The 24,011-nt window shown below is 47.5% G+C and overlaps 1 pseudogene; it reads right to left on the bottom strand.

Annotated features, from left to right (window-relative positions):
- Positions 1-7,565: 7,565 nt before the first annotated feature.
- The window catches only part of LOC115175735 (AT-rich interactive domain-containing protein 1A-like), a 53,006-nt pseudogene continuing 36,560 nt past the window's right edge, over positions 7,566-24,011 (bottom strand).

Raw genomic sequence — 24,011 nt, forward strand, 5'->3', positions numbered from 1 at the left:
CTAGCTAATTACCCAATGTATAATAATGCACGGGTTTTCACGTTGACAGCAGCATGTACAATTACTACCCTCTTTAGGCACGCTCACACGGCACCTTAGCCCAGAGCTAAGAGCCTCCTGGGCTAAGGGAGATTGTAGTCCGGGGCCAAGCAAATGTTCACACTTGCACATTCTAAAGTGAGCTAGCACCAACCTTAGCCCATCTAGCTGGCCCTGCTCCCAGAAACAAGGTGCCAAAATAGCCAGTGTGAAACAGGGTCAAGAACAACGCCTAGGATGCTCACTGTCCAATCACAAAAGCTGCACTGTCATGAATTTACATATGCTTGTGATGCCTATAATGCGTTCTGCACGTTATTTTGATAAGTAAATACATACTATTTCATCCTTCCATTTGAGAACAAAAAACAATTACTTTCATCCTTGCAAAATCATTGGTTGCTATGCCTACCATTTGTTTTGCTATGCATTAGGCTAGCTAATGTCTTCTCTCACCTAGCCAACATAAGCTACACACTCTACACCTGGAAGGACAGCAAACACTGTTTTCATAGCTTTTCTATTGACATTTAATTGGATATAGCCATGCTAATAATCAGTGGCGACCCGTCATTCAGGGAAGGTGGTCCAGAGCCCCACCTATTTTGAGCCCCACATTTTTTGCATGTTATTTTGGCATTAATACATGTCTCATATCAGTTTGCAAACAATGTCAAAATAATATATATATAATTGAGTTAATAAAGCCGCATACAAACATGGTCTCTCTTTTTGTTTTATTGAGTAAGGCAGCTCCAAAATGCAGGTGTTTCAGCCTAACTCAGTGCTTTCTGTGGTGGTGGGGCAAGCCAGCAGAAAATACATAGTGTTGCGCCGTGATTGGCTCAGTGTTCAGTTACTCATGGGGAAACTACGTTAGACCTCAAAAATTCTAGTCCCTTGGGTGCTGCCATAGAGTTACATTAGAAGTGCCCATCCTAGAAGGTTCAAGGTCATTGGCCACAGATAAAATGACGTCAAATCAGAACCCTGTCTTTCAAAGATCATTCGTAAAAATCCAAATAACTTCACAGATCTTCATTGTAAACGGTTTAAACACTGATTCCCATGTTTGTTCAATGAACCATAAACAATTAATGAACATGCACCTGTGGAACGGTCGTTACACTAACAGCTTACAGACGGTAGGCAATTAAGGTTACAGTTATGAAAAGGACACTAAAGAGGCCTTTCTACTGACTTTGAAAAACACCAAAAGAAAGATAAACAGGGTCCCTGCTCATCTGTGTGAACATGCCTTAGGCATGCTGCAAGGAGGCATGAGGACTGCAGATGTGGCCAGGGCAATAAACTGCAATGTCCGTACTGTGAGATGCCTAAGACAGCGCTACAGGGAGACAGGACGGACAGCTGATCATCCTGGCAGTGGCAGACCACGTGTAACACATGCACAGGATCGGTACATCCGAACATCACACCTGCGGGACAGGTACAGGATGGCAATAACAACTGTCTGAGTTACACCAGGAATGCACAATCCCTCCATCAGTGCTCAGACTGTCCGCAATAGGCTGAGAGAGGCTGGACTGAGGGCTTGTAGGCCCGTTGTAAGGCAGGTCCTCACCAGACATCACCGGCAACAACTTCGCCCATGGGCACAAACCCACTGTCGCTGGACCAGACAGGACTGGCAAAAAGTGCTCTTCACTGACGAGTCGTGGTTTTGTCTCACCAGGAGGGATGTTTGGATTTGCATTTATCGTCGAAGGAATGAGCGTTACACTGAGGCCTGTACTCTGGAGTGGGATCGATTTGGAGGTGGAGGGTCCGTCATGGTCTGGGGCAGTGTGTCACAGCATCATCGGACTGAGCTTGTTGTCATTGCATGCAATCTCAACGCTGTGTGTTACAGGGAAGACATCCTCCTCCCTCATGTGGTACTCTTCCTGCAGGCTCATCCTGACATGACCCTCCAACATGACAATGCCACCAGCCATACTGCTCGTTCTGTGCGTGATTTCCTGCAAGACAGGAAATGTCAGTGTTCTGCCATGGCCAGCGAAGAGCCCGGATCTCAATTCCATTGAGCACATCTGGGACCTGTTGGATTGGAGGGTGAGGTCTAGGGCCATTCCCCCCAGAAATGTCTGGGAACTTGCAGGTGCCTTGGTGGAAGAGTGGGGTAACATCTCACAGCAAGAACTGGCAAATCTGGTGCAGTCCATAAGGTGGAGATGCACTGCAGTACTTAATACAGCTGGTGGCCACACCGGATACTGACTGTTACTTTTATTTTTATTCCATTTCTGTTAGTCACATGTCTGTGGAACTTGTTCAGTTTATGTCTCAGTTGTTGAATCTTGTTATGTTCATACAAAAATGTACACATGTTAAGTTTGCTGAAAATAAACGCAGTTGACAGTGAGAGGACGTTTCTTTTTTTGCTGAGTTCATGTACAGTAGCTTTGATTGGACTGATCATGTCAATATCATACTTTCAAAATAGACCCTAATAATTTGGTCTATTTCCCCCTCTTAATTTCGCCTACTGTTCTGACTAGGTGGTGCACATGTAGCTTATAACCTGTTTTAGAGAAATGTAATCATCGAATATTGTAAGAGCTTTCATTGTCTGCTTACAGTGGCGTGCGAAAGTATTCACCCCCCTTGAAATTTTTCCTATTTTGTTGCCTTACAACCTGGAATTAAAATAGATTTTTTGGGGGGTTTGTATCATTTGATTTACACAACATGCCTACCACTTTGAAGATGCAAAAATATTTTTGATTGTGAAACAAACAAGAAATAAGACAAAAAAACTGAAAACTTGAGCGTGCATAACTATTCACCCCCCCCCCCCCCCCCCAAAGTCAATACTTTGTAGAGCCACCTTTTGCAGCAATTACAGCGTATGTTTCTATAAGCTTGGCACATCTAACCACTGGGATTTTTGCCCGTTCTTCAAGGCAAAACTGCTCCAGCTCCTTCAAGTTGGATGGGTTTTGCTGGTGTACAGCAATATTTAAGTCATACACAGATTCTCCATTGGATTGAGGTCTGGGCTTTGACTAAGCCATTCCAAGACATTTAAATGTTTCCCCTTAAACCATTCGAGTGTTGCTTTAGCAGTATGCTGAGATCATGTGACAGATCATGTAACACTTTATTTAACTAATTATGTGACTTCTGAAGGTAATTGGTTGCACCAGATCTTATTTAGGGGCTTCATAGCAAAGGGGGTGAATAAATATGCACGTACCAAATTTCCATTTTATTTTGTGTATGTCCATTACATGAAATCCAAATAAAAATCATTTTAAATTACAGGTTGTAATGCAACAAAAAAGGAAAAATAGTTTTGAATATGAATAGTTTTGCAAGGCACTGTATCTGCCCCCTTTATTTATCCTAAGGCTCTGACTTGGTGTACATGGCCCATGTTCTGAATTCTGTCACTGTACATTTCAAAAGTGCTAAATAAATAGTTATATTCACTGCGTCCATCCTATCTCGCTCATTAATGTCTTAATCAAAATTACGGATTGCCTCATATCCGCTTGTCGTCCCCTTATGCCATAGTTTGTACATCTCAATTGTCATTAGAAACCACATTTGTTTAAGCAAGTCAGCCATATCAGCTATGCTTTTTAAAAAAGGCAGTAAATGAGGCTGAATGAACTGTTTCGCTGCTAGACAAGGCTCCGCTGATAGCCAGGTTTAGCAGTGGTAAGATGTTGGGAATGCTGTTGGGACAGCTTTATGTAGGCCCTTACAGTTTGTGGGCACCGTTGTCACAGTTATAGTGCAATGTATTGTTTAGTGTTGTGTAGTGGCTTTGCTGGCATGCATCCCACTTTTTGTTTTTGCCCCACCAAGATTTCCATGCTAAAATCGCCACTGATTATTTCTCATGGATCAGAAAAGTTTATGTCTCGTTCGTGCACAGCATTCTCTGTAGAGGGGCGAGGTCGAATTTCAAAAGTGAAACGTTGTTTGCGAGGTCAGACAGGCTGACAGCAAGGGTTATACAAACCATCACTGTTGGAAATCAATTGCTAGTTTAGAAGCAAGATGAAATAATGTGTTAATAAATGTCTTATTGCTTATAACATGGGTTGCGTGTCAGAGATAGAATGTTGGTTGCATGTTGTGTTTGTCCATTAGGCTTTATGATGTACAATCACATCATGCATCTATTAGCCTCACTGTGGCTGAGCTCCCTGCCATCCAGGACCTCTATATCAGGTGGTGTCAGTATGAGATATGAAAACTACTAGCAGCATGAAAGAGAACCAACCATTAGATTTGTCTTCTTATCTTGAGTGGTTTTCAGAGTCATGAATGAATATATGTCATATTTACAATGTTATATAAAAGTAGCTGATAGTGGCAACTGCAAGCACTGTAGTTTCACCTTGCTTAAAGATAGACTATTTTTATTTATTTATTATTTCACCTTTAATTAACCAGGTAGGCTAGTTGAGAACAAGTTCTCATTTATAACTGCGACCTGGCCAAGATAAAGCAAAGCAGTTCGACACATACAACAACACAGTTACACATGGAATAAACAAACATATAGTCAATAATACAGTAGAAAAAGTCTATATACAGTGTGTGCAAATGAGGTAAGATAAGGGAGGTAAGGCAATAAATAGGCCATGGTAGCGAAGTAATTACAATATAGCAATTAAACACTGGAGTGATAGATGTGCAGAAGATGAATGTGCAAGTAGAGATACTGGGGTGCAAAGGAGCAAAAAAATATATATAACAGTATGGGGATGAGGTAGTTGGATGGGCTATTTACAGATGAGCTATTTACAGGTGCAGTGATCTATGAGCTGCTCTGACAGCTGTAACGTAGATGCAGAAAGTAAACAGCATATGGTTGAGGCACGAGGCTCAACTTCTCTTCTTTTTTGGTCCCCTGGCTACCACGCTGTGAAGCAAACCTGTGCACATGCGCAGATACCGTGTGAGAGTGAAGTCAAAGACACTACAGTATGAAGATAGGCAGAAACTGCTTCTCCAATAGAAATCCCCGATCACACTTGTAGGCGATGTCATGGCGACGTTGGCTAATCTAAACTCATGCGTAGAAACACATCATCGGTTCTAACTGTCTCTCGCACCGAACCGCGCATTTGCAGGCCGTCAAATCAAAGGCACACATTTGATATAAAGTTGTTTTTGACAAAAATGAAAACGTGTCAGTATGCCATTTTCACGAGGTTGGAGTAATAACATGTTCAACTACTTAAGACGTTGCCTCAAATCTAGGTTGTGCCTTTAGATTGAGAAAATGAATAACTAAGGAAGAATTTTTCACTTCCCTCATTGACTTCTCAAACGACAAACCTCAGCCTGGTCTGTTTGGTCTATTTCACAAGCGTTCCCTGAAGTCTTGCTATGTTGCGCCTCTGAGTTTAGAAACTCTGTGGCGAAGTGTTGAATCTTGTGACTACCCCCTCTCATTGAAGACACCGAAGTTCAAGGCCGACCGCAGTACTGCAGGCATTGTTAGCAGAAAACAGGATCCCCATGATAGTGAATGGAAAAATGCCAAGAAAATGCTTCATGGTCAGTCTTTGTGTCAATAAATAACACATTTGAAGACAATCATGGTAGCAATAATGTATTATAATACACCAGATGTGTCCTTGAACCGATTATTTTAAATCGCACACAGAAGAAGTTATATGGATAGTTTAGTTGCTAATGGCAGCCTGCAATACCTCAGTTGGCATTGAATTTATATTTGTCAATGAGAGGGGGCAGCACTGAGCAAGCCTGCAATGTCACTTCCTGGAGTAGCTCAAACTGCAAAAGTTGTCTCCATGAGATGCCATCTTAACTCACTTCATTTGGCTTCAATATGCTTTTGAGTCTTCACATAGGAATGGTGTCACGTGATCGATGGCTTTTTGTCCATTCATATACATAGTTATTGCTCTTCACCAACTTCATCCTGCATCTATGTCCTGCATTGTGGGAGGCTCTATTGTCAACCAATCATTAGGGTTTTTAGTTTGACCCACACAAATGTGACCAAAGAACTGACTGAAACCAACTGTGGAATGCTGTGTTTGGTTTTCGCCAGGCATAATGGGTCCCATGTCATGCAAAAAGTTATTATTTTGACCAGGGGCACAACTTTGGTTTAGAAGTGGGGTGATATATCTATTTTTTGTTTTTCTTCAGTCAGATAAACACTCCAAACAGCAGTCAAGCATGGTGGTGGTAGTGTGATGGTTTGGGGATTTTTTGCTGCCTCAGGACCTGGACGACTTGCCTTAATAGAAGGAACCATGAATTCTGCTCTGTATCAGAGAACTCTACAGGAGAATGTCAGGCCATCCGTCTGAGCTGAAGCGCAGCTGGATCATGCAGCAAGACAATGATACAAAACACACAATCAAGTGTACATGAAAATGGTTAAAGTCCAGACCTAATCCCAGTTGAGATGTAGCAGGCCTTGAAACGAGCAGTTCCTGCTTGAAAGCCCACAGATGTCGCTGAGTTAAAGCAGTTCTGCACACAAGAGCGGGCCGAAATTCCTCCACAGCGATGTGAGACTGATCAACAACTACAGGAAGCGTTTGGTTGCAGTCATTGACAGATAAAGGTGGGACAACCAGTTGAGTGTAAGGGGGAATTACTTTTTTTTTTACACAGGGAAATTTGGTGTTTCATAACTTTAAAATAAGTATTTTTTGTTGTGTTATTTGTAAACTCAGGTTCACTTTATCTAATATGTTTTGGTTGAAGATCTTAACATTCAATATCAAGAATAAAATCAGAAAGGGGGCAAATAATTCTCCCCGGCACAGTATATGTATAAAATAATGTGATACTTGAGGCGCTCTCACCAATTAATTGTACAATGTACACACATATATTCAGTTTGTGTGTGATATGTGGAGACATGTTTATTTCAACAATATAAAGAACAACTTTTATAAACAATGTCAACACTGCCATGTTGCACTGAGCCTTGCTGTTGGAAAATCACAGCAGTGTCCGATTTTCGGCTGTCACAGATGCACCTCCCCCGACTTCAGTGCTCAACTTTTGCCTAGTCAGTTGCTTTTGATTTACCACTCAAAACGAGCTCAATGGTGCCGCTCATGGTAACGTCAGTTCACCGAGTCTACTTTTAAGAAATGTACTGGTCTCTACGGTACTAGAACCTGGCTGAACCCAATTTGAGGTAGCTAACAAAAGCCTTATGAGTTGCAGGTAGACAGAACTGTACATACAGGAAGTGTGCTAAACTCAATCTCATAACACACTATCAGCAACCTCTAGGAGATTATCAACTATACATATGGTAGAGATCAGTAGCATTGTAAAAATATATGCATCAACTAGACTACAGCAGAGATCCTAACATCCAAAAGACGTGTGGCACACTGTAGCAAAACGCTTTGTAACGGAAAACATTTTGTAGAAAATGAGTTTCTGCCCATTCGGATCCTAGTGAATACACCCGTGGAGTATGACTGCAGGTCCACCAATAACAGACACATTCAAAAGCCCATAATAAATAAATCCATCAAACGTCTTACGAAGATTTAATGTACATTTATTCGTAACACGTGGAACATATAGTATAAAGATTTCATAATGAAGAAATTATATTCATTAAGCCAAAAAAAGGAAAAAAAAAATAGGAATTTACATCAAGTCTTTAGCTACATCGTCTGAAATACAAATATGCAGAATCCATATCACTGGAAAAACAAATGAACAAAATTCAAAACGGTTTATTTCTTCATCAGGGGTCTTGCTTTGCTTTGACGTAGGAGCTGAAATGAACCGTAGCAGACATGGTTTCTGTCATGTTAGACTCAGTGGTACTGGAGACAAACTTGATCGGTGTGTATCGTGGGGGTGTGTGTGGGAGTGGGATGAGGCGTTGCGAGGGAGTCCCTGTAGCGAGAGACAGGCGGGTGGGTCAGGGGTGAGGGGTCAAAGGTAATCCCATGGCGAACTTGATGCAGGGAATTTCACTTGAGTATAACCTTTAATTCATCAAAGATTAAAAATGGTGAAGAGCAACAGAAGGGTTAGAGAGAAAGAGAGAAGTGTAATGTACAACATCATATATACACAGCAGTCGAGACTGCGTCTAAAGTAGAGGAGCAGTCCTAAGAGGTGACTTCTTTTATAAGGGTCAAGTCATACAATCGAGGGACAGAGAAGAGGTCGGGGTGTTGTAAGGTTCACGATACTTTGGGGGGAAAGCCTTTAGTCATCTCTCTCAGTTCAACATTTAACTAAAATCATTTTTAAAAACTACAGTTTGCTGCCAAGCCAGCGTATCTCAGTGTGAAACAGTATTATTACAGTATGTTTACAGTTGTTTTTAAGGTGTACAGTACAGGGGGAAAAAAAGTCCTAGAATCTACTGCACAGGCCTCCCCGTTGAAGATGTCCGTCTGTCTGTTAACAGCTGATAACCTGGGTCGTGTAGGGCTGAATAGATAGCGTCCAAGTTACAGCAGTATACCAAACCAGAGTCCAGGAGTCTGTTTCACCGTACACTAACCAAAAACAGGTTTTCCCTGTCCATGCCCGCCCTGCTCACCATCAACTCCAAGGGAGGAGAACCTGGGCACATATATCCCCCAAACTCACTGTAAACGAGACAGCAACTTTGGTTACAGTTTTTATGTTTTCTTTTTTTGTGTCGATTTTTAAAAATCTTTTCATTAAAAAAGTTGTTTCCCGCAGGGCAGCGCTCTCCCTCCCTCCCAAGCCAGGGTCCCATTTAATCTGTCTTATCACATATCCACATTAGCTTCTCAGTTTCCGTGTTCCAGAATGTTTAACTCCACCGCTACTTCAGTAAATCTGTCCTTTAAGTGACAACCAGGGGGGTAGAAAGGACAGGCAGTGGAATCCGAGGTGATTTTGCATAAATTAAAACTAGGACAGTCAGTTTTGCTCTTAGTTCTCCCACTCGACGCACAAAAAAAATAAAATAAGGGTGGGGGGGGGGTGAAGAACGGGGTGGGGGAACAGAAAGAGAAAGCGAAGCTGAAACCCCCACGGCTGTCATGACTGGCCAATCAGAAAGAGTACGTCACAGATGACATGGGACACCAGAGAGTTCATGAGTGGTGAGACAGAGATGTCCAGGAGGCGGGACTCATACAGGGTGAACTCTGAGTGGTTCTCCTCCACCTTAGCCATGGCGTGCAGGGCGCGGGCCGCTCGCCGCATCATGTCCACACTGGTGGGTTCAAAGTGAGCCCCCTGTAGGTGCATCAGGGAACTCTGGCTCTGCTGGTACTGCGTGGCTGCTAGACTGTCCTCCAGGAAGCCCAGGAGGTTACCTACGCTGGCCTTCTGCACGGCGATGGCCCTGGCCGCCATGCTGTCTCCCTGGGCCAGGTTGGCCAGTAAGACCACAGACATCTCTCTGCAGACAGCCACCTTCCTCTCCCCGACCAGACGCACCAGCGTCCCGTACAGCTTCTCCAGCCGGCTGAATGGCGGTGTGGCCAGGATAAGGTCCACATTGTTGTCCTGGATGCTCAGCTTGCTGAGGGTCTCCAGCACCAGTCTCTGGGGGGATAGGGCCCCGTGGGGCCCCAGCATGGGGAAGGGGTCCAAGGCCTCGGCTGAGGGACAAACTGCCCAGTGGAGCAGGCCGTCCAGCAGGGGCAGACAGATGCTCTCTGGGTAGATGGACAGGTCCAGCTGGCCGGAGATGTTAGCCAGAGTGACCAGGCAGTTCTCCCTGAGGACCTCCAGACAGTCCCACCACCATTCGTCCCTCTCACAGGTCACCCCCTCGTCCTCCTCCTTCTCGTAGGTGACGGGGGCCTGTTTCCTCTCTGGGTGACGGTGGTGGAGCAGGACCAGACGGCCCAGCAGCAGCAGCAGCCCTGGGTGTTTGGACATCTCCAGGTCGTTGCCGGGGATGAAAGAAAGCGATCGAACAATGTTGGAGACGCAGATGCAGCGGCGGGCCAGGGCATCCTGCCAGTCCGACAGCGTGCTCAGTGGGGTCTCGTCCTTGCTGTGAGGCTCGTCCTCCAGGATGGTGATGTTGCGGCGGCTCTGCTGCGCCTGGCGGATGGAGAACAGGAACTTCCCCCTGTTCTCCTTCTGCTCCTCGGCTGCTCCTCGCACCGCCTCCTCCGTCACCGAGCCCGGCCGGGCCGACAGGACGTCGTCGATGGTGGCGGTGACCGGGGCAGGCGTGGTTGGGGCAGAGGTCTTGGTGGTCTTCTCTGCAGGGGAGGTGGTCTGCTCCTTGCCAGGCTTGGTCTTCTCAGGGTGTTCTGACACAGTCACGGCAATCTTCTTCCTGCTCTCGGTGACTGACGGCGGCACCCGTTTCCGCTGCTTGAGGAGGTTGGACCGGCTCTCGAAGTGGGTCTGGATGTGTCCCGTGGTGTCCCCCCCGCCGATACTCCAGTGGATTAGTCCGCTGTCAAAGCTCTGCCGCCGGCCTAGTTTACTGGAACGGCAACCGGGGAAGGGGTCTTTCTTACGCACCATCTTGATGGGCAGCTTGTCGAACTTACTGGCCTGTTTGGGTTTCTCCTGGGGGAGGCAAGAGTCCTGAGGGGCTGGGGAGGAGGAAGAAGACTCTCCACCTTCCCGTTCCTCCTCTGCTGTCAACTTCTCCGTTGTGGATTTCTCCTCTTTCCCCACCCCCTCTTGTTTCACCTGGACCTGCTGCGACGAGGTGGTGGTGTCTGCGTTGCTTTTCCTCTCCTCCTCCTCCTCTTCGTCGTCCTCTTCTTCTTCCTCGTCCTCCTCCATGTCCTCCTGCTCAGGTAGCTCTTCATCAGAACAGTCTTCGTCGGCAGCATGCGGGTCGATGAGCGTCCGCTGGCCAGGGTCTCCCACCTCATACTCCTTCAGGATGCCAAATATCTGGATGAGGCAGCGTCTGAAATACTCCACTACCAGCTCCAGGAACCCAGGCAGCTGAGAGGAGACAGGATATGACAGGACAGGCTGTAATCATGCATGAATTCTTTATTCAGAGATGTAACAACCTATAAAATCTGAATGGAGGATAATGTCAGACAATACATAGACATTTGAAAGTTTTATTAGAATGCTTCTTAGAGAAAAACACTATCATCTGGTAAAAATGTTTTATTTTTAAAGTATAAAATTAATATAATAAAAGCATTACGGGTGTTTCATTCTAAGGCCTGTTGTAACTCACCTGGCAGAGGTTGAAAGTAGAAATGCTGTTGTCATCATACAGTAGAATATTAATGGTGTCCAAGGCCCAAGTGCTCTCAGCTAGTAAGCCTGACTTCAGTGACATCATCACTCTCCAGGCCTCTGGGGTGCCTGAGAGAACACAGCAGAAAATACATCAGTGACTGATACAGGAGGATGGCACCACTTTACCAGCATTACAGCCCTTTTTTTGTCCATTAAAATAATATCAAATTGATCAGAAATACAGTGTAGACATTGTTAATGTTGTAAATGACTATTGTAGCTGGAAATGGCTGATTTCTAATGGAATATCTACAGAGGCCCATTATCAGCAACCATCACTCCTGTGTTCCAATGGCACGTTGTGTTAGCTAATCCAAGTTTATCATTTTAAAAAGCTAATTGATCATTAGAAAACCCTTTTGCAATGATGTTAGCACAGCTGAAAACTGTTGTTCTGATTAAAGAAGCAAAAAAAACTGGCCTTCTTTCGACTAATTGAGTATCTGGAGCTTCAGCATTTGTGGGTTCAATTACAGGCTCTAAATGGCCAGAAACAAAGAACTTTCTTCTGAAACTTGTCAGTCTATCCTTGTTCTGAGAAATGAAGGCTATTCCATGCGAGAAACTGCCAAGAAACTGAAGATCTCGTACAACGCTGTCTACTACTCCCTTCACAGAAAAGCGCAAACTGTCTCTAACTAGAATAGAAAGAGGAGTGGGAGGCCCCTGTGCACAACAGAGCAAGAGGACAAGTACATTAGAGTGTCTAGTTTGAGCAACAGATGCCTCACAAGTCCTCAACTGGCAGCTTCATTAAATAGTACCCACAAAACACCAGTCTCAACGTCAACAGTGAAGAGACAAGTTTGCGCTGTTCTGTGAAGTACACAGCATTGTACGAGATCTTCAGTTTCTTGGCAATTTCTCACACGGTAGCCTTCATTTCTCAGAACAAGAATAGACTGACGAGTTTCAGAAGAAAGTTATTTATTATTATTATTTTTTGAACAATGTAAGTGACTTTGTGCCAAGGGTCTGCTAACATTTAATCTCCTGAAAATGGCAAGTTTGCGTACCGATGTCTTTCATGGTGAGTCTTCCTCTGGGTTTGAGGATGGGTTGGGAGGCCTCCACCGACCCTGGGGGGAAGGATATATCCCGCCTGATGAGAGGGGGCTGCACAGGGGCCTGGCCTATGTGGGACGCAGGCACGGGGGGCCCCGCCTTCTGCATCTTGATGCCTGAGTGCATGTAGGGCGACTTGGAGGGGGACGTCCGGCTCTCCATGGGGCGGGGCATGGGTGCGGGGCTGGACACCTGGGATATGTGGTTCTGGGAGCTCTGATAGTTGGACTGCAGAGGTCTGGACATGGGGGGACCCGAGCCCCCCGGCCCGTAGGGGGGTTGTCTCTGGCTGGGGTGTCCCGGCCACTGGCCCTCATGGTTAATCCGCTGGTCTGCCCCTGGCATCATCTCCTCAGACCGGTTCATGCCGTGGTACCCCTGGGGGGGCCCCTGGCCAGGTCCTGGAGGCCCCTGGCGGTTGGGGTAGTTGGGGTAGCCCATCTCGTTGCGTCCCTGCCACATGGGGCACTGAGGGCCGTCAGGGGCCGCCTGCATTGGGCTGCCCATCATTTGGGGAGGCATGGGAGACTGGGAGTTTGGGCCACCACTAGAGGGCCGGTCTCGGCCGAATGGGAAGGGGAACTGGCCCTGGGGGCCAGGTGGTCGGCGGTCGGAGCCGGGGTAACCTGTGTTGTACTGATTGTACATGTCCTGTTGGCCCTGGGGGCCTCCAGAGGGCTGGGGCCCTGGCTGCTGCTGACCGCTGAAGGGGACATTGTACATCCCATCCCCCTCATGACGCTTCGCTGGGGGACCGTAGGCCCCGTCGCCTGGAGAACGCTTATAGTTCTGAAGACAGTAACATTGTTAGCATCTCAATATCAAACCGATGGTATTGATTATGAATTCAATACATTTCAAGTTAAATGTATATCTCATCCCACATTCAGTACACGGTGGTTATACTGATATATGCAAGTCCATTTTCACTCCACATTTACAAGGCTTCTGAAGCAGATACGGGTATACAAAGAAAGCAGTGGACAAAATGTTCTTACCGGTTGTTGCTGTGGAAACATTCCTGGCTGCTGATTGGGGTAGGGGCCACCAGGTGGCGCTCCTTGGCCAGGATACTGATTACCATAGGAATCATGCCTGAAACAACATACAACAAGGTAAACAAACACTTTGGCTATTGAAATGCAGCAGAACTTAACTCAAATAAACTACACAGAAAACAACACAAAATAAGAGAAAATAAATGCTTGAATAGATAAAATAAGCTCACACCGAGATCCACACAAAATACAGTAATTATTTAATTTAATGACTTATGTATAAGATCCATTATGTGACTTAGCCCAGTTTGAGGTACTGACCGCTGCACCGGTGGGGGTCGGCTGGGGGAGTACATCCCCGAATCGGCCCCTGAAGGCATCAGGTTGGGCTGGGGGGCCCCAGGACCCATACTGCCGTCAGGACCCATCCCTGGCTCCTGTCTCCTGTCATATCCAGGTACATAGGGGTACTGTTGTCTCTGACCCATCTGCATGTTGGGGCCCATGGGTCCTGGGGGGCCTCTGTTGAACTGCCCCTCCATACCACTGTTAGGGCCCAACGCTGGAGTCATGAATTGCTCTCCAGCTGCAGAGACACAAAAAGTTCTGGTTAAACACTAAACAGTGTCTCAATATTGAACGGGACAAGTCTGTCTAGGCCACTTAGCAGGTGGTTAGAACCCACCACAACCCACAGTCTTAACCAACTGAGCCACGCATGATCACAAAGGATGATAGACAATATACTCCAAGTCTTCATACAGTATTCTTCTACAATTTCCTGTGACCTCCAAATAAAATGTCTAAAAGCCAGTTAACCCACTGCTCACCCTTCCTCATGCCACCAAAGGGGTCCTTGTTGGTTTCATAAGGCCCCATGCGTCCCATCATCTCCGGACCACCCATCCCAGGCTGGTAGCTGTTAGGGGTCATAGAGTTCCGTCTGGCAAACGCCGGGTCGCCCCCGTCTGCAAACGGGTCCTGCAGCCTATAGAGAAGCAAGAGAGAGTTAATTACCCACACAATAAAAAAAGCTAAATAAAGTTTTCAATTGTGTTAATGAGTTTGCTTCCCCTTGAATGGAAAAAAATCTCTTCTGTTTTTGTTACCAACACTTCTTCGGTGGAAGAAGGAAGGGTAGGAGATTGTTGTCAGGTGTGGTAGAGAGTGATGTTTTGAGACAGTAGTAGAGAGTATCATAGGTACCTGACTCCTGGCATGGGGGGTATCTGGCTGTGAGGGGTGGAGGCTGGGGTGGGGGGCTTCAGGTCCCCCCCCTCCGCCATGGAACTACTGGTGGACTGGGGGGTCTGGGGGCCCTGCAGAGATCCAGACCCAGCTGCAACACACAGTAGAAATACGCACATTTTAGGAACACGTCACAGGGCTAAATCCCACACAGCCTCAGTGGTAGTAGAGGCTCACAGTGAGAGATAGAGTCCACCTCAGCAGTGTTGAGGCTAAACCTCTAAAATCCCATGCTGCACACACAGTGCACAGAGGAGTCAGGCTGGCTTTGGGAATCCTTCATCTCAGAATGCCTAGCTGCCGGCATCACCAGGAAACAATGATCTAAAGTCAGCCTCTGTCAGATTACCACATGGTCCAGTGTGTTGTGTTGCATGGCATGGGGGGGCTCTCGTCAGATTACCACATGGTCCAGTGTGTTTTAGTTGCATGGCATGGGGGGGCTCTCGTCAGATTACCACATGGTCCAGTGTGTTGTGTTGCATGGCATGGAGGGGCTCTCGTCAGATTACCACATGGTCCAGTGTGTTTTAGTTGCATGGCATGGGGGGGCTCTCGTCAGATTACCACATGGTCCAGTGTGTTGTGTTGCATGGCATGGGGGGGCTCTCGTCAGATTACCACATGGTCCAGTGTGTTGTGTTGCATGGCATGGGGGGGCTCTCATCAGATTACCACATGGTCCAGTGTGTTTGTGTTGCATGGCATGGAGGGGCTCTCGTCAGATTACCACATGGTCCAGTGTGTTTTAGTTGCATGGCATGGGGGGGCTCTCGTCAGATTAACACATGGTCCAGTGTGTTGTGTTGCATGGCATGGGGGGGGCTCTCGTCCTTTGCCCAGCTCACGCCTGTCTGATGAGTCATGTGTTCCATTCATTAACTGACACAAACACACACACAGGAGGTCATTGGCAGGTCACAGTTATTCACATTTTCTCACTTGTCACATACAGCACCGGCTCACATCAGTCAGCTGGAGGGAAATCCCTGCCCCCCTCCCTCCCTCCCCTGGGGCAGGGATTTCCCTCCACTACAGCTGAAGAGAAGGGAAGGAGGAGGGGGGCAGAATCTCAGGGAGGAAAAAAAAGAGCAGTCAAGGGAGGGAGCAAAAAAAAAAAAGTGTGTCACTTTACACACACACCCACCCCTCTTCCCATTCATCATTTTCTGGCTCAGCACAAAGCTCCAGGGAGGGAGGGAGGGAGAGGGTGTCTGAAGCCGTGGGCCAGGAACCAGACACCAGGCACTTTAGTAGTATTAGCAGCAGCAGCTAGTAATGGAGGTATCAACAGACAATCCCCCTTCATCCTCGTCCCTTTCCGCCCCCCCAACTCCCTGACTCCCCACCCCCCAGCACTGACTCCCTGCCCCCTGATATGACTGACTATCCTTGGCTTGGCTAGACCAGACCAGCAGAGGAGACTGCTCAGGACCACGTGGCTGGTTGTGGCATCATGTCATCATGGTGTGTCTGCCAGGCAGGCTGGGGGATACCAGAGACCAGCCTCTCCAAAACAAATAGCATTTAGGGTGAGAACACGGACAGAACACAACACCCCCCTGAGGAGAGAAGCAGCGTAGGGCAGATGACTGAGGACAGCCCCTTTAACCTCCAGCATTAGACGATGAGGAACCACAGAACAAACACACACGGTCTGCACCTCTCATAGACAACCACAGGACTGCCTCAGCATACCAATATGTTTAGAATAAACTGAAACAGTGTTTGTGGCCTGAGGCGCCAGATGGACGTTGACATCCAGGACAGGACACATACCAACACATACCAGGCTAAAGGACACGTCGATCCCCCCCCCCCCCCCCCACACACACACACTTTGGTAAATACCAGGCAGTATTCCCCCAGATATGCTCATGAAACTGTCGGAGGACGCCACAAACACGCCCGTGACTTACTACCTTGGCAACGCTATCACTTATCAGCCAAAACAGTGGTGATTTATAGAAGGCGGCGGCTCATACAGAGATGACAAACGGTGTTGGAAGATGGCCTTTTAACTTTAAAATGAATAGGATACAGTAAAATATGCTAGTTCATGGCCCAGTTATATGGGGCGAGGAGGGAAACGAGAGATCCATGTGATAAGTAGCACAGTAACCACACCAACCTCAAGAGACTGGAGAAATGAAACATTCATTCATTCCAGTTGAATCAATGTGACTATAAGTCAAACTGAACAGAGTCGGTATGGGAGAGAGGGGACATAAAGGTTTAGTTTGACTGTCCGGCACTGACATGGGCTAGAGGGCTGATGCACACACACACACTCACACACACACACAACACTGACCTGGGCTGGGGGGCTGATGCACACACACACACTCACACACAACACTGACCTGGGCTAGAGGGCTGATGCACGCACACACACAACACTGACCTGGGCTGGGGGGCTGATGCACACACACACACTCACACACACACACAACACTGACCTGGGCTAGAGGGCTGATGCACGCACACACACTCACACACAACACTGACCTGGGCTGGGGGGCTGGATCTTGGGCTGGGTGGTCTTTTTGGCGTCGATGAAGAGATCCGGGGGCGGGTCCTCGCCACGTTCGATCTTGCACTCGAAGGCGTACAGACACTGGATGTACTGCTTCTTCAGAGAGCTGGCGGCGCTGCTGGACGTGCCCACGTTCAGGTTGGTGGACAGCTCCCTCCACTTCTTATTCTTGTTCACCTGGTGGGCGGAGGGAACGAGAAGAGCTTACAACACCACAGCTACCAAACAGTCCAGACTAGGTAACTATGTGTTCATAGAACAACTCTACATTTCTGTAGAAACATTAAGTGACGATAAGACAAGATTATCCGGCAAATGATGACACGTCGGTATACTAAAACACACTAATAAAAACACACGATAAAGACACACTAACACGCTATACACCAAGTACTGCAAAACCGGCGTCCCACTGACCTGTGTGAGGCCTCCTATCTCTTTGACCGAGACGTAAAGTCTGAAGAGGTCCAGAGGTTTGCGTCCCACGGCGGGAAGGTTGGTCATGCCCGTGGCCTTCTCCTCAGTGAACGCCAGGTACCGGTCTACCCACGTCCTCCTCTCCGGCTCCGGACCCAGCTCATACAGACGAGTTATCTTCTCATTGGTCGTCGTCGAAGAGTTGGACTTCTGAAAGAGGGAGATGGGAGGAGGAAGAGGTGAAGATTTGGCTTGATATTCACCATTGACATCAACTTACTTCCACTCACTAAGCCACAGTAGTAGAATCCCAATACTAGGTCAGCCATATTGAGTGTGCCCATGATGTTACCAGTCAAATTGCCATGGTCAGAGGGGCTTTGGCCGTTCAAGGGATTCTATTTCTATGCACAAACACAACCATGCAGCTCTCTCATTCTGACTGTATCATTCAGTACCACAAGTCAGTGACCACAAACCTTCTTTACCTTCTTGGTTTCGGGTTTGGGCGTGCCGTCCACCTTGTTGTTCATCTTCTGGGCTGGGTTCAGTTTGACATCGATGCCAAACTCAGGGCTAGGAGCCATGCCTGGCAGATGGAGAACAAATGTTACTTATTAGTTAAGTAACATTTCAATCCAGTTCATTGACAGTTCTATACAATTTCAAATATCACGTCTGATGATATGCCAAAAGTAAAAAATGTTGTCCACGAGTTTGGTGATAATAAAATGTTGAGACGCAACCGATTGGATATGTCCTCCAGACTCACCAGGTGTATTGTTGGCCATGTTCCCTCCCATGGGCCCTCCTCCATAGGGTCCTCCCTGGTTCAACATGCCCTGCATGCTGTTGATGGCCCCCGGCCCCGGGCCGTACGGAGGCCCTGCTCCCATCATCCCCTGGGGCATGTTGGGGGGGTAGCCTGGAGGCCTGGGGGGGGCCAAAATAAAACCATTCAATGGTTACGATACATGACACAGTTATAAAACAACATGGCAATATTCAAAACATACACGGAAGAATATCGTCGGTGTCGGATGAAAACCTTAAAATGAAAACGTATTCAAAATAGCTTCTGACGTTTCAATGGGAAAATATGGTAGTTTATTCCATTCCATAGTTTATTCCATTTCCTGACAAGTTTCTGTTTCGGAGATAAGAGGATTTAATCTGACGATATGAATAATTTTTCACAAACAAAACCAACTAAATGTCTGAATACTGTATTTATCATCCCTCCCTTTTCTTACAGAGGCCCACATCTGCCTAAAATCCCTTGTTGTCCCTTTTTCCCCCTTCCCTCTCTGCTCAACATCCTCAGTGGACACCTGGGTTGTGTTCAGTAGGGTGCACACTTATAAAAAAAATTGAGTATTTCTCTCTGTTTCAAAACGTTTTACTCCCTACTGAACAGGGCCCTGTCTTACCTCCTGATATACCCGTCTGGGTCTCCGGGCTTCTCCACCTGTCTGTCTGTCTCTGGAGCTGTTTCTCTGCTCTGAGCCTCAGCTGACTTCCTGACTGAACAACTGTGTGACTCACTGCCTGGATCAATGTTTTCATAAGCCACCTCTCTTTCCTCTCTGTCCCTGTGTTCTGTGTTACCCTGCCTGACTGGTAGACTGAATGGTCTACATCTTAGCAGGTTGGCTCACACTGGACCTCTCACCCGCTGGGAGCGGGAAGAATCAAACAATGGGGTTTTCTTTCCAACAAAGAGATGAACCATGTAACAGTTTCGCGTGCCATTCAGTGTCTCCTAAAGCAGCAATACTGTGTCGTTGAGTGCAGACCGGGCGGCCTACCTGTTATGTATAGAGTTGGCTCCGGGGCCACCATGGTGCATGGCGGAGGCTGCATCCGGAGGGCCCCCGGGGACCTTCCTGTTCATGCCAGGAGGGGGACACATCCCAGAGGTCACCTGTGGGGGCATGCCAGGGCCCATATTGGGGCCCATCCCAGGGCCATAGGGGCGAGCACCCATCTGACCTGGACCCATCCTGCCGGGGGGCATGCCTGCGTACGGCGCCCCACCAGCCTGGCCTGGCATAGGGTTCATGCCTCCTGGACCTCCAGGGTAGTTGGCGTTGGGCATGCCACTGTAGCCAGGCTGTCTGGGGTAGCCTGGAGGGTGGGGAGAGAGAGATACATCAGGTTCTAGAGGGCATACGTCATTTGTCCATGTAGTACCTCCCTATTTCACCGTTTCCAAATGTCTTATTTTAACTGAATACAACCCAGGTCTTACTCTAAATAAGAAAAAGGACTTAACAGCGGGGCCTATTATTTGAGTATAAAAAGGTGGTGGTTTGTATTCAAGCAGATATATCGATACCTGTGGTCTATCTTTAGGCCTGTTGTATGCCGCCTGTGGTGAACCTAGACCTAGTCTGCCTCAGAAACCTTGTAGCCTCCGGCATATAGAAACCTGCCTGGGAGTTTCAGTGGTCCACGTCTAAATTTAACTCCACAGATATGGTCGGTCTCTGTTCTGACAGGCTAGCTGATGAAACATGGCGTAGACGCTGGGCTAGAGTCTGATTCGATGACTAATCTATCTCCATACTTCCTCAAAAACCGTGAAAAAAAGCCCTCTGAGGGAGAGAGCTAGAGAAAATTACGTTTTACATTTTATTCTACATTTAAAATGCAGCTTCAAAGGGTTCTCTGTATCTAAGCTACCTCAGAAAACGCTGTGATTGTTGTAGGATGACAATTTCAAAAATCTGTTGAAAGATTCGAATGTTCTGATCTTTTTCAACGGTCCAGAGAGCAATACTAGGCTATAAAAGAGGACAAAAGGAGAGTACGGTGCTCCTACGATCTCGATAATCAACGGCTTTACAATCAGGACGAGCCGTGTGTATGTCACAGCGACAGCACTTTAAAGCAGGAAAGGGAGCACGTGGCTCCTACTACCGCTTCAGTAAGATCTACAACAGGAGGATCATATGTTCCCTGTTGACACTTACTTCCCCTTTTCTTCTCCCACTCCTTTCACTAAGCCGGGAGAAAAATCATTCAGCAGCTCTTAACGGACATCGTTAAAGGGATACTTCGGGATTTTGGCAATGAAACCCTTTATCTTCTTCTTCCCCCTGTGTATCCCATTAAAACCAAGGTGCTTCAGCATGTAGCCTTCCATCAGTGGTTTTACTTACACGGAGCTGCGTAGCTGCCATCTGTTTGTATGAGGTCTACATAGTTGTGACCATATCTTCCTAACATTTATTTAACCTTTTCAAGAGAGGCCTGGAATCTTTAGGCCGGTCATCATTTTATTTGTATTTTTTATTTAACTAGGCAAGTCAGATAAGAACAAATTCTTATTTACAACGACGGCCAACCTACAGGGTCAGCCATAGATGTATGGCGCCCCTGGAGCAAATTAGGGTTAAGTGCCTTGCTCAAGGACACCGACATGTTTTTCACCTAGTTGGCTCAGGTATTCGAACCAGCGACCTTTCGGTTACTGGCCCAACGTTTTAACCACTAGGCTATCTGCCGCCCCATTAAGCGGGACAGAACCAACCTGATGACTACATTGTGTACGAGCTGTGTGTACGGGGCCTCACCTTGTGGTCCGTACTGTCCGCCCTGAGGGCCGTAGTTCCCCATGGAGTTGTTCTGAGGGTAGGGCCCCATCCCAGGATGCATCTGGCCTCCAGACGACTGGCGGGGGGATAAGGCGGAGCCAGGTTGCTGTGGCGACCCATACGGAGGCATCTGGGGGTTACGCATGTACACTACAAAAGAGAGAGAGTGAGATGGAGGAGAGGAGAAGTTAGCTTCACTCTTTCATTCACACACAGCAGCCATAGTAGAGTCGTTTTTGTCTCCTAAAAGCCCATCGAGGGACGGGTGTTGAACGTCAATCTGTCCAAACAAACTATAAATAAGCAAGTTGATTTGTAGATCGTGCAGGCTGCAGTCGCCTGCGCCAGGGTAGTCGATCTCAAACACGACCTCTCTTATCCTACTCACCCCTGTCCTGGCCCATGGCTGACTGGTTCATGGATGAGTGGAGGATGCTGTCTGAATGGGCGCTGGGTGGCCGGGCAGGCATCTGGTTACCTGCGTGATTATGACCAGAGAGATTCAGACCCACTGGGCATCATAACAAACAGATCATGCCTCCATCTTACAACAAACTGGTGTTTTACGCCGGCTTCAGGAAGCTGGACGTGTACTATGTGATAGGATATTACTGCTTCTCTCTGGAAACCAACATCAGTGGCTCTATTGACCACTCGTATATGCGATCATAAACGTGTGTGTAGCTCTATTCTCTCTCTCGCTCTCTACCCACCTGGCACGGCAGCAGGTGAGAGGGGTCCAGAGCGGGAGGGGGTGACGCTGGCAGGGGAGCCCACGGGGGAGGGGGAGGGGCCGCGGATGCCAGGCAAGTGGGGCGAGGTGTGAGGTGAGAAGGGTGACTGGGCGGGGTTACTCTGTTCCCCCTGGCTACTGGACACCCCCGACGTGCTGACGCCCGGACTCAGAGCCCCCTCCGTACCCGTCGGCAGGTCATCTATAGAACCAGAGAGGTCCTGGAACGAGAGAAGGCGAGAGAGGAGAGAGTAAGTACCATAGAATGACATAGAACACTAGGAAGTATGAATCGAGAAACAGTATTTATTTATTTGGAAGACATGGTTTTGGTTATGCAATAGAACGCGTGATGTTCACTTGGATATTGTGGGTTGTACGGTTCAAACATATTGGGCAGCAAAAGTCAACAGTCGTCTCATCTGTCCAAAGTCTATCGAGGGGATCCACATGAACAGATTCCAGGGACGAAGACAACAAACCCACCAGCTGTGTGATCCATTTCAGCAGAAACACTGCAATCCTGTGTCCAATTCAGAGACATAAGCGTCACCATTTATCCATTCCAGTTCAGGGTTCAGTCAGGCCCTAATACTATGGTGTGGCAATAACATTGTCAGGAGAGGTGTGCTGATCATTGTGTTCGAGCAGGAAGTTCAGTTGTTTACACACGCTGTCTGTAGTCACGGGATCCCATGTCCTCCTCTAACAGCTAGCTAGTTCATCTGACAGTGGGAGGGAGGGAGGGAGGGAGGGAGGGAGGGAGGGAAAAAAGAAGTGGAGGGAGGTGAAAAAAAAAAATGAAAAAAAAAAAAAAAAAAAAAAAACCCACTGGAAGGTAGCCAAGTATTCCCACAAAAATCTCACACTCTGTGGCAGGCAGGCAGAAAGGCTGGCTGCGGCCCCGAAGCCGGCGGTTTTCAAGTTGAAACGGAGCCCGGTGCTATTTTTGGGCCGTGACCTGACGGAGGCACCCGAGAGGGGCCGACAGAAGGAGGACGATGATTCAGCAACCTTCGCCTCCCTCGTTCTCGCTCTATGCCTCTCTGCCAGCACAGAACTGCGAGTGCCGTGACCCACGCAAGAACATGGCATTGTGAGCGTGTGTGGGTGTGTGTGTGTAACCCACAGGAGAGATGGGGAGTGTCTGTATGCAATTCCACTCTATAATGGTGGCCTTGCCTTGGACATTACGAGAATGTGTGTGTGCGCGTGTGTGTATATGTGTCTCCTTTTCTGTAAGCAACCCAGGGGGGTGCAAGTGGATAATAAAAAACAAATGCTCAGATTAGGGGCTAGACCAAAAAGTGAGGATGCATCCCTGGTTAAAGAGCCATGTCAGGATTTGAACCGTGTTAGTTGACCTCCCCCACTCTGGGCACAGAACACACATCACAAGACCAGTCATCTGACAGCAGGGTTGACGGGAGGCAGGGCACGAGAGAGACAGCCCAGGTAAAGCAGTCATTGTAACATTCTGCCCAGGGCCCAGCTCCAGTCCTGCCTGCCTGCATCCCTGCCCATCTCCCTGCCTGAGGACCCCACTCCGTCTCAGAGAGAGAGCAAGAGAAACTCCATCCCCATCTCACCAAGGCCACAAGGCAGGCGTTAAAGGTCAGAGGTGAGGGGTTAACATTTTAAATTTACATTTTAGTCATTTAGCAGACGCTCTTATCCAGAGCGACTTACAGTAGTGAACGCATACATTTCATGCATTTTTTATTTATTTTTGTACTGGCCCCCCGTGGGAATCAAACCCACAACCCTGGCGTGGCAAACACCATGCTCTACCAACTGAGCCACACGGGACCCCCTCCCGCTCTGGTTAATCATCTAAGGCTGTGTTCTGTAGTCATCTCATTGAGAGGTCACATACAGTGCGCTCCAAAAGTATTGGGACAGTGACCCTTTTTGGGGGGGCCACTGTAGCACTTTGGATGTGAAATGATACAATGACTGTGAGGTTAAAGTGCAGACTGTCAGCTTTAATTTGAGGGTATTTCCATCCATATCGGGTGAACTGTTTAGAAAATACAGCACTTTTTGTACATAGATTGTGACTACAAACCTGTTGGATGCATTTTCTGTTTGTTTTGGTTGTGTTTCAGATTATTTTATGACCAATAGGAATTAATGGTAAATAATGTATT

The sequence above is a fragment of the Salmo trutta genome, chromosome 36, assembly GCF_901001165.1.
Source record: "Salmo trutta chromosome 36, fSalTru1.1, whole genome shotgun sequence".
NCBI lineage: Eukaryota > Metazoa > Chordata > Actinopteri > Salmoniformes > Salmonidae > Salmo > Salmo trutta.